Source organism: Toxotes jaculatrix, chromosome 8 (genome assembly GCF_017976425.1).
Source record: "Toxotes jaculatrix isolate fToxJac2 chromosome 8, fToxJac2.pri, whole genome shotgun sequence".
Classification (NCBI taxonomy): Eukaryota; Metazoa; Chordata; class Actinopteri; family Toxotidae; genus Toxotes; species Toxotes jaculatrix.
The window spans coordinates 27,893,611-27,905,660 of record NC_054401.1 but is presented as its reverse complement, the minus strand read 5'-3'; positions in this window follow the sequence as shown (position 1 = coordinate 27,905,660).

Here is a 12,050-nt window from a genome sequence, read left to right as displayed (position 1 = left end):
CCACCCAATCTAACAGTGTGTCCCGGGCAGCCTGCCCTCCTTGTGTAAATGCTGCCTCCAACAACCCATCATTGTGTGTGTGTGTTTGTCTGTTTGTCTCCGTGTGTGTGTGTGTTTCTTGGTCACAGACAGCAGTGAGATGGATTTCTGGACTTCACCACTATCTCTGCAGAACAGGCATGGGCAGACCTTCAAGTTCCCAAAAAAATCTTCTTTCAGCATCACCTTGTAGTCTCTAATGTGCAAATGGGAACCACACAAGCTTTCAGTTGATTTCTCACTTATTTCTAATTAAAAGTAGCAGTCTGAAAGTCCGATGGATGTGTGCGGTATTAGCACATTAGCATTGTGACTGATTCCACAGGAGGGCTAATTGTGCCAGAGCTCCACACTGCTGATATACTGATGTCTTATATAACTGCATTAGCAAAATTAGAAGTTCCTCCTACAGAAATTCACAGCTCTTTAAAAGGAAGGAGCTTTGGTCTGTGTTCCTCTCTCTCTCTGTCTTTAATTTTCTGTACAAATCAGTCTCAATCAGAAAGTGTGAGGCTATGAAGAATTCAATGAGAAGTGGTCCATCCTCTTTGATCAGCGGTGCAGTAAAATCCTTCAAACTTCCGGTCCTGTCCTTTTCAAACTCAAACACTGATTTCAGGACAAGTATCATTCTGTTCCAACACTAAGATGAATGAAGCGGTGTGGGAAACTCCTTTTAAGTAAGCTTTGTCTGAGGAGATGCCCGAGGAGCATCGGAGTGTGTGTAACCCTGCGTAAAAATAAAATGCACAAGTGTATCACAAAGGAAAAAAAACCCCATTATTTTCAATATTTCATTATTATTTTCCTGGGCAGTTGGCCAAGCCACAGCTGTGCCAGATTTTCTGTCAGGTTGGATAAACTGGATTTAGGCTCAAATGTGCTGAAATCCAAGATGAGCACTGACGTTGTCCATTATTACATTAACTTTATCTGCATAGCAGGTTTTTCTGTTTTTTCTTTTTACCATAATGACAAAGTGCTTAAAGTTCCAAGAGAGAGGACATAATGAGACTGATGAAGTATCAGCAGAGGAAGACAACACAGAACATTATCCAGGCTATATGTACTGCCCTCAACACGCGTACCCTTACGAGGCTAGACAGCCAGATAACATCTGTATCAGTCACAAACACACACGCTCATTCACGTAAAACTGAAATACAACAGAAAAAACAACACATCAGTATCTGCACAATAACTTAAACAACAGTGCACCAGGCAAAATATAATGGGGCGAGCAAACAAACTCCTAAATAATAGCTCGTTCTCAGGGCTCTCATGTTTTGAATGCAGGCAAGAGTGACACAAGTGGGTCTCTGTGATCATATGATAACAATGCTTTTTTTCATTGGTTGTTGCGTTATCTTAGCCCGCCCCTTTCCTTTTTTGATTGACAGGTAAGTGACAGGCTCGACTCTGCAGATGTTCTTGATATACATATCATAATACATCTTTTACATTTTTATACTTTTTTAACACTTTAACTTATGGAATGTTAAAGTGTTAAAATGTTTTGTTGAATTTACTCAATTTTAATATTGAAAGTGGTTGCATGCAATACATTCATCTAAATCTAGACATATTTTTTAACTTAACTGTACTTAATATTTTTGAGCAATTTTAAATAAATTATATAAGCAGTTTCAGCACAAAAATTTAGTTTTTGTTACTTTGATTTCCTTAGTAATTAGTAACAAAATATATGTTTACTTAAATTCATTATGTAATTCATATATTGTGATTACCTAATTTGTTATTGTGCTTTAAATTAAATTGTTTTATTCTACTGTCACAGGGAGACCCCGTGCACTAAAGTAAGGCACATGCGCTACACAGTCTTTCTCAGGTATATTTTATCAGAATGTTGATCCTGGTGGGAACTGCTGGTGGTGATGTGTGTGGTATGAACATTTGGAGGAGGGGGTGAAGGAGTGAAGACACATTGTGACTGTGTATTTGCTTTATTGAATTTAAATTGTGTTCACCTGTCTCCTTTGTTGCACTTCTTCCTCTGTCAGACCAGGAACAGCCAAACCTGGGCTGGAGCCGTCCATTTGGTTAAATAGGGAGGTTCACAGGGGAAGAAGCCAAGTGTGGTAGCATGGGAGGGGTGTTTTGTCTTTTGTGGTGAAATTACCTGTATTTTTGTGCTGAAACTGCTTATATAATTTATTTGAAATTACTCAAAAATATTAAGTACAGTCAACTTAAAAAATATGTCTAGATTTAGATGAGTATATTGCGTGCAACCACTTTCAACATTAAAATTGAGTAAATTCAATGAAATTTTTTTGTGTTTTTTATGTGTGTATGAGACAACTGATGAGGGACAATCAAGTGATGAGGAGGGCGCTGCTGCATCTGTAACCATCTAGTCAGACAATGGGAATAGGTCCAGTTCTTCATGCTGAGAGATCTCACAGACAAAAGAAACACAAGCTGTGCACTAAAAACGAGAAAATGAGCATCAAATTCCTAAAATGCAACTCACATATTTGCATGGCACATGCAAAAACCATCACGTATTGTCAGTCACATGCATGAGCACACACATACATAACGTTACCACCAACTGACTCATAAAATTTATTTTATGCTGTGTAATGTTCAGAATTTAATTCTGTGATTGTGTAAATACTTTGACCCTCTGTCCTTTCTTCATTAATAAAACTTTAACAGTCAGTTTTGAGGACAATCACAGATGATGTTTTATATTTTTTTGTATAAAAACTGGAGATGTTTCAAAAGAAATGTCCAACACTTAGACACTGACGCTTTGACACTAAGTGGTCTGCAATGAATAGCACAACATATTTCCTCTGGTATTTATTAGACTCAAAAAATGCATAAATAATATCTATCTATCAATAGTCCCTAGAGTTTGATCTAGGGACTATTGAAGTATTGAATGGATTCCCAATTGGTACACACAGTTTTCATTTTTTTTATTCAAATATCTCAACAGCTATTGGACAGATTGTCATGAAATTTGATACACGTAGATACACGAGACATTTGTTATTTATAAAATCATAATGCTGCACTGACATTCTTTGTCACTTGTTATGCTTCCCCTTAGTGCCGATTTAAATATAAAACATGAGAGAAAAAGCTATACAACTGAACAGTAAAACAATGTATAATAAGAAATGAAAATACAGTAAAGAAAATAGCACAATATAATCCAAAAGAAAAAATAATGAAAGTCAATCAAAAGCCAGTAGCTGATGTTTAACTGACGTACAATTATCTTTATTATCAATCTTGTCCTCATTCAGCTGGAGAAAATTACACAACATTCAAGTCTTCATTTCCTCAAAACCAGCCTTAAGGCCAACCAGACTACAAGTATCATGAGGGTTGACATACAGATTTAATTGCCTGTCATCTGCATATATCATTGTCAACTCATTATGTGACCTACCACAAGTATGTAAATGTTTGAACTGACAAAAAGGTAAGAGTCACTGAAGAGCCCAGTCACTTGTTTGAAATAGATTACTGACTCAAAAACATCTAAGACAATGGGACCAATTAAAAAAAACTATCTCCTTTTTGATTGAATGTTTTCTGAGTGTCTGAGTGAAAGAAAGTTGATAGACCTCTTGCCGAATGTATTCTCAGATAGTCTCCAGTCCACAGCAACAGTGAATAGGAAGGCTGAGTGGTGAAGTTGGATGGATGGAAGAGTAAAATACAGTGGACACAACAACTGCACTTTCCAGAAACATTGTCCGGTCCATTGCAGCAGAAGCCACCATGTAGGAACTACATTCATTTCTGATTGTATATATTCTTTGTTAGTGTGCTGAGAATGTGGCTGGTAGCAGCTGGCCGTGTCTCTATGTCTCTTCCACCCTGCTGGACTAAATTACTGCTGCATTCAACAGAAGCAATTTTAAAAGGAAAAAAAAAGTCGCCAGTCTCTGTCAAGAATCCTCAGATGTCGGAATTCCATCACAACAATCACCTGTAATGTGACTCTGGTGGCAAAGCAGATGAGCAAACATGCATTTGCTTTTACAACAACAAAGAAATGAATGATGAAAATGGTTTGATTTTTATCTCTTTGTTTATCCATGCTGAGCGTCCTGCCCCTGTGGGTTTCTGAACAGGTGTGAAAGAGTGCAAGAGAGTGTGATGATGGTTGGGAGGAAGATGAACTTAGTGATGTCGCACTAAGTGAAAAGGCTAAAATGAAAAGCAAACTAGGACTTAATAATAATATAATAATAAGCAGCAACACAGGACGAACATCACAGAGGTATTACACACCGAGAGCCTTAGCAGTAGACTTATTTTGGTAACTTCCGATAATTGCCATGTTTTATGAAACAATTTAAGTATGATTTGTTCCTCTTTACTGTTTTCTAATGTGAACATTCCTACACTCAGGCTGATTTCCCATTGTGTGGGTCTTCACATCAACACCATCCTGAAATCTGTGTTCAAAACATGAAAAAAATCACACGTTTCTTAAGTGAAACCAGTCTCAGCTGGCATACACAGACATTTTTTCTTTACCTCCTTCATGAAATACCCCTGTAGTTTCAGGATCTTCTTTTTTCCTTAAAATGCTCCCTTTTGATAACTCCCTCCCTTCCCTTTAGAAATGATGATAATGATCATGATTTGGTCTAACCTTACCTCAGATTACATCCCTGGATCTGCTGTTTGCTTCACTTGTTTTTTGGAGGTGAGGTATACTTAGAGGGTGCTATAAAATGATTGATGACTCGACTCATCACAAAGTACGTTAAAGGTGCACATCACATGATGAGTCAGTTTGATAAAGAATTGCACTTTTGCTGTAAACTCTTTGTGTTGCAACTTTCTGTCACAAAGAAGATGTTAACTGAGTTCACTTTAATTACTTTACCACCAGTTTATGCTCACACATAACTTCAGCTATTTATTACTACACCTTTATAAAATTTGGGGGAAAAAAAGAAGTCAAAACAGAAGAGAAACAAACTCCAAAAATACTGCCCCCTCACTTTGCATTAAGCAACTTGATTTTTACATTAGACCATGCCTGCCTGTTAATCACACACATATTTCCAACTCCATGCCCTCAGTTTGTTTGAGCAATTTTCTAAGAGCCGACAAAGCTCCCCCAGAGCTGCAGAGGACATTATTCAGCTGATGTCACAGGATGAGTGCAAGTTGTAGCTCAGTCAGCCGGCTCACATGAAGTAGATTAATAAATAAATAAATGTAGAATATGTGCAACATTAATGTTTGGAGTCTAAGCTCTGACCTCATCAATCAGCAGGGAGTGGGAAACTTCAGCAGCAACAAGCAGAGACATAGCTTTCAGAGGGAGCAGTGTAAGACGGCACGGAACTAAGAACTGAGCAGAGCATTGACTGTTTAAATACACCATCAGGACAAAAAAAATGTGTGTTGGATATGTGTGGCATTGAGAAGAGTATGTGAATTTAACAACAGACTTGAGCTGGGCTACCTGAATCAACTTGCAGGTGTTGCTTCATTAAACTGACTCTGGCTTGTAAAATCGTTGGTGCCTTTTTAAAGTCAGTATCTCTGCAAATTAGCAGTGATTACAAAACTACCATCATCTGACGCGTTATAAGGGAACACGTGGCAAACACTCACGTGGCCTCTCCTACCACTGCTATGCCAACGACACCCAGCTATTCTTGTCATTCCCATGATCTAACACACACACACACACACACACACACACACACACACGTTGTTTTTGGGTATTTGTTTAAAAATACATGAGGTATATTAAAATTCCAGTTTTGGATGATATTTAGCTCTTGTTCCTACACGGCAAACTCAAAAGTGTTAAATTTCCAGTGTTGGTGTTGGGTGTCTTTTCAACACTTGTTTAGTCATTTCAACTACAAGAGAATTATGCCTTAAAAAGAGTTAGTGTTGATCGTGGGAGTCAAAATCCGAACAACTCTGTGCAGTGTTAATTTCAAAATCAACTCCGACTGAACCACAATTTAGTGTCTCTGTGTCTGCCTCACAACACGGGAGCACATACCAAGGACCAGGACAGTATGACTGCTCTCTTTTCCACACTTGGACTGTGAAGACCTTTTTCATATAAGTAAACCAAAGATAATATGTCCTTTTAATTACATTTTCAGTGCAGTTGTTTTTAGGGGGATGAAGTGGGCAGGAAGTTAACTATACTCTGTTGGCTGGTTAGCCGATTCACAATGTAAAACTGTATTACTTAGCTAGATAGCTAATTTAACGTTATATATTAAACTGAAGTTATATCATAACGTTATACCACACACACAGTAACGTTAAATATGAAATTATAATACAAATTAAATTACACTGGTCCATGAAGGCTAACGTTATGGTGCTGAATTAATTCAGAGCTTAGCAGGGGGCTAAGGCTTAAGCATGTGAACCTGACCTTAGCAAGAAACTACGTTCGTGTTTCACCTCATGACAAGGTAGCTTTCATGTTCAAAGCGAAATGCTTCTTGTGGTTTTTGGTGGATAAAGTTTTCTTTTTTGCGAAGAAATTGCTATTAACACACATAATGCGCTTGATAAATCCATGCACCTTTGTCTGTTTCAATGCCGAAGACACACCAATGTTAGCGATTGCACGTCTTCTGTGAGGGATTTTAAGCAGTCATTTCAACACTTGTTTAGTCATTTCAACTACAAGAGAGTTATTCCTTAAAAAGAGTTAGTGTTGATTGTGGGAGTCAAATCCGAACCACTCTGTTCAGTGTTAATTTCAAAATCAACACTGACTGAACCACAATTTAGTGTCTCTGTGTCTGCCTCACAACACAGGAGCACATACCAAGGACCAGGACAGTATGACTACTCTCTTTTCCGCACTTGGACTGTGAAGAGCTTTTTCATGTAAGTAAACCAAAGATATGTCCTTTTAATTACATTTTCAATGCAGTTGTTTTTAGTGGGATGAAGTGGGCAGGAAGTTAACTGTACTCTGTTGGCTGGTTAGCCGATTCACAATGTAAAACTGTATTACCTAGCTAGCTAGCTAATTTAACGTTATATATTAAACTGAAGTTATATCATAACGTTATACCACACACACAGTAACGTTAAATATGTAATTAGAATAAAGAATAAATTTCACTGGTCCATGAAGGCTAATGCTACGGTACTGAATTAATTCAGAGCAAGGGGGCTAAGGCTTCAGCATGTGAAACTGACCTTAGCAAGAAACTACATTCGTGTTTCACCTCATGACAAGGTAGCTTTCATGTTCAAAGCGCAATGCTTCTTGTGGTTTTTGCCGGCTAAAGTTTTCTTTTTTGCTTAGAAATTGGTATTAACACACAATGTGCTTGATAAATCCATGCACCTTTGTCTGTTTCAATGCCGAAGACACACCAATGTTAGCGATTGCACGTCTTCTGTGAGGGATTTTAAGCAGTCATTTCAACACTTGTTTAGTCATTTCAACTACAAGAGAGTTATTCCTTAGTGGGATGAAGTGGGCAGGAAGTTAACTGTACTCTGTTGGCTGGTTAGCCGATTCACAATGTAAAACTGTATTACCTAGCTAGCTAGCTAACTTAACGTTATTAAACTGAAGTTATATCATAACGTTATACCGCACACAGTAACTTTAAATATGAAATTAGAATAAAGACTAGATTACACTGGTCCGTGAAGGCTAACGTGCTGAATTAATTCAGAGCAAGGGGGCTAAGGCTTAAGCATGTGAAACTGACCTTAGCAAGAAACTACGTTCGTGTTTCACCTCATGACAAGGTAGCTTTCATGTTCAAAGCTTTTGGCGGCTAAAGTTTTCTTTTTTGCGAAGAAATTGCTATTAACACGTAATGCGCTTGATAAATCCATGCACCTTTGTCTGTTTCAATGCCAAAGACACACCAATGTTAGCGATTACACGTTTTCTGTGAGGGATTTTAAGCTAGCGCCATCAATGTAACACTGGAAAACTGTCGGTATTCATTTGAAATTGTCTTTAAGTCGGGTTTCACCGTTAAATTTGGCAGCTTTTCATAAAGGAAGAAATTGGAGGTTATGGTATGACAGTGCAGCAAGTGTAATGCAATTGTATTGTATTGGAGTATTTGCACTTTGGCATCTCTACACACAAATTTGAAGTTAAGGTACTTAAAGCATGGTGTTGACACTGTTAGGATTTAGTGTTGCATTAAGTTAATCTTTTTGTGCATTAATCTACTAAATATGTAAAACGTGTGTATGGTTTGAGGTCTGGAAAGTGAACTGTTGAGACTGTTAGTTTAGTGGCATTACTCATGTTACACTAGTGTAATGAAAATTTAAGGTGAAGGTGAGATATGGAAAAAGTCAGAAGTAAGTCAAAGTGGCTGAAACTGAGGAGGGCTATGATATGTGTTGTTACTGTAATCTACATTCTCCATACTGAGCCTCACTGCCTCACCACGACAAAGGCCTGCACATTTCTTCAGAAAGGCTGGTATCACTTTTCATACATCCCTGAATGTTTGAGAAAACTGAGCAGTTGCCACAAAGTTCAATATATATATGCTGTTGATCTGTTTATATTAACCCACAAACCAAGTTGTGTTTGATGTGTGTATCATTTATTCATTTGAAATTCAAACGAGAATCCAGAATTAAAGATTATGACTGCGATACAAAAAAGCAAATAATGCTTTGTTTTTTCAGTCTTTTGATTTTATGTGCTGATCAAAAATAGAAATTATGAATAAGCAGTTCATAAAAGTACACTGTCGTTTAAGGAAGGCCACCCTTGTATTATTTATTTTATGTAATTCCATGCTTCATTTGATATTCTTTCATTTATCATTTATTAAAATCAAATTTATTTGATTCATCAGATGCAACTGTGATTTTTCAGACAAACGGAGAAAAAAGAACGCATGCTGAACAGGAATCTGCAAAAGAGGTGTGTGACTGCCTCCACTTTTTAAAATGAATGATATATCAGGTTATTAAGTCTCAGATCCTGTGCAGATGAGATGTGGTTTTGTTGTTGGACAGGCTAAATTAATGTGTACCTTTCTGGTTCTTTCTCTTTTAGATGGTTAGAGATGCTCTCCAGTCTAAGCCGGAGGGGGGACAAGATGTTTTGGATGAATATGACAAAACAAAGGCACTCCAATTAATACCCAGCTCTCTGTTGACAATCACCATTTGCTAAACGTGTGGTTCTGTTGTAGCACAGTTACAAGCATCTGGTGTCGCTGAGAGCACAGTCCAATCAATGGTAGAGTCCATGGAAGTACTTATAAAGGACTTTATTGCGTAACCTGTTGTTGTGGAGTGCTTCTGTTGTTGGGACATATAAACAGCACTGCAAAGGCAGTGCTGTTTATATGTTATGCTTGTTTGAAATACAAGTTGATTCAAACTATAGTTTTGTGTTTTGCGTATTTTTTTAAAATAATTTTTAGTAGTATGTAATGTTTTGGGGAGTGAAATTAGGATTACTAATTAACTCCCAGTAGTGTTGTTTAAAATAGAAATTAACTATATAAAAGAGTTAAATATTGAGTTATATTTCACAGTCTATAGTGTTAACATAGACTCTATTTAGAGTTAAAAATGAACACTGATAGAGTTAAATTTTGACACTGTACACTAGTGTTGTGTAAATTCAACAGTACCAGTGTTAAATTTCAACTATTGAAAGTGTTGCTTCAGCTCTCACAGTGTAAAAACAATTTCAAAAGTGTTGAATTAACTCGATTTAGTGTGGACACTTTTAAAGGGTTGAATTTAACTCTAATAGAATTGAATTGACTCTGCTGATTTTGCTGTGTATGTGGTTTCAAAGCACTTACTGTGTGTTGCTTTGCACACAAGCATAGACCAAGTAAATATAATGTCATGTTATGGAAATCAGTTACTGACACAATAGTAATGTCAGAAAAATACTTTTAACCAATTGTTTTGTATTGAAGAGAGATATTGAAGGCTTTTCCCATTCATTTCAGTTCAGTCAGAGGGGTTCAAATTTACTGCTAATTCACATTACATGTGATACATGTGTAGTAAAATTGTTTTCTTCCCTCCTCTCGTCTCTTCCCTGTTTCAGTTGGACTGTGCTCCCCTGTCCATCATGGTGCAGAAGAACAGAGAAAGAGGGAGAGAGTAAGCAGTGTGTCTAGCTGCTACTAATGGACCATTAACTTAAATAATTCCCATTTAATACTTGATTAATCAAGCTCAGAGTGTCCCCTGTTGTATTTTGGGGGAGGGTTGTGCATGGTGTTTCTAAATTGAGCTGAGGAAAGTGCAAGACGAGAGTCAGGGGACTTTTTTTCTCTTGTTAATAGATTCAACCCATTACAATCCATTGCATATTGATTTCATGTTGAGCAGCATTAGTGCAGACTGCATCAAGCCAAAAGGTAGAGAGCGTGAGCCCTATCTGCTGTGTCCACTAATTACACTCGCACAATTATTTCATCACACTTTGCAAATAATGTCCAAATCTGATTGGTTTCTAATCAACACGACCAGGTGCTTTCCATGGTTAGACCTGTATTTATAATAGTAACAGCATGTTATGGCTAAAGGTTTTATAAGGAACATTTGCCCATTGATAAAATGTTTTAACATTTAGAGCTGTGTTTAGATGAGTCTGAGGGCTGGAAACCCGAAACAATGGGCTAAAAGAGGCTCAAGGGAGCAGCAATCAAGGGAGCAGTAAAAAGTGGGTTGGTAAAACTCTGTGAGTTTGTTACTGTGAGTGAGAATGTTTGAATTACAGATAGTCATTCGATTAATAGTTAATATTAAAAAATGTGTTATTGTAAGCTAGTTCTAGCGTCTGAGTATTTCCAGTAGGTGTGATCGTATCTCACATGGACGTCCTCAGGTTGTGTGCTGTATGCGTGAAAGGGCAACTCTGGAAAATGCTCAGACGTGATTTTGCGGACAATGTGCACAGCTCACATACTGTCTAGCACTGCTAAATCAACTCCTACATCAGTGTCAGTGTTGAGCTAAATCCTCCATTTATCTTCCCACACAAAACCAAAGGCAGTCAATGGATGTATTGTTCATTAATGATCTTAAATCACTGTAAAAGCTTTTCAACTATAAAAAAAAGTGTTAACTTCAGTTTAGCTAAGCAGCTGGTAGAGAGCTAAAGACAAAGCTCACTGTGTGGGGTCAAGTGGGGGTCAAGGCAGTATCCAATCCAGTCACACTGCCATAACCAATCCAGCTATAGACCTGCCTATGTGCCTATGTTATTAACATATGGACACAAAAATAAATAAATTAATAAATGTAGAAATATATAAATACATAAATGTAGAATGCTTAAAAACCGAATGTAAATATACAAAAATACCCTTTTTTCATCATTAAAATTATTTATTATTTTTATTTAATTAATGTTTACTTATTACTTATCTACTTATACTTATGTCATTTTTTTTTTTGCTCCATTAGAGTTTGCATGCAGGACAAGCATTTTATTTAGTGATCCTCAGTGTTTGGGAGAACTGTCAGCCTGGTATCACCAAATGGCTTATAAATCAGATGCCGGTTTCTACAGTCATTTCACAAGTTGTTGCTACACATTTTTTTGCTTAGCTCTTCATGCCCTGTCATTTCTCTCCCGACTCATCCGTAAGCCTACCCTAGCCCTAACTAAAATGGTGTTAAATAACATGTGAGGGTGTGCTATTTACACGCCATCTCATGAAAACACACTGGACCTGTCAATCAGATTAATTTTATTTAAAATCATAAATTGTAACTTGCTCATAAAATCAGTCATTGTGGCAGCCATAATCCAGTTTTTAAGAGTTGTGGAAAGTGTTAGTAGAAGAACACAAATTGTAGTATTTTGTTACATGTTGGCCATTCTGTGACCCTTGATTTGACCTGTGATCCTTCACTTTTCTAATTTACCACCGCCTTGTTGAAAAGAACACATCATCCTCGTCACATCATCTCACAGACACAATAAAAAATACGCACAGAGGTAGACACAGTCGACACAGACAGGCACGCACTCTCCATTAAAACAC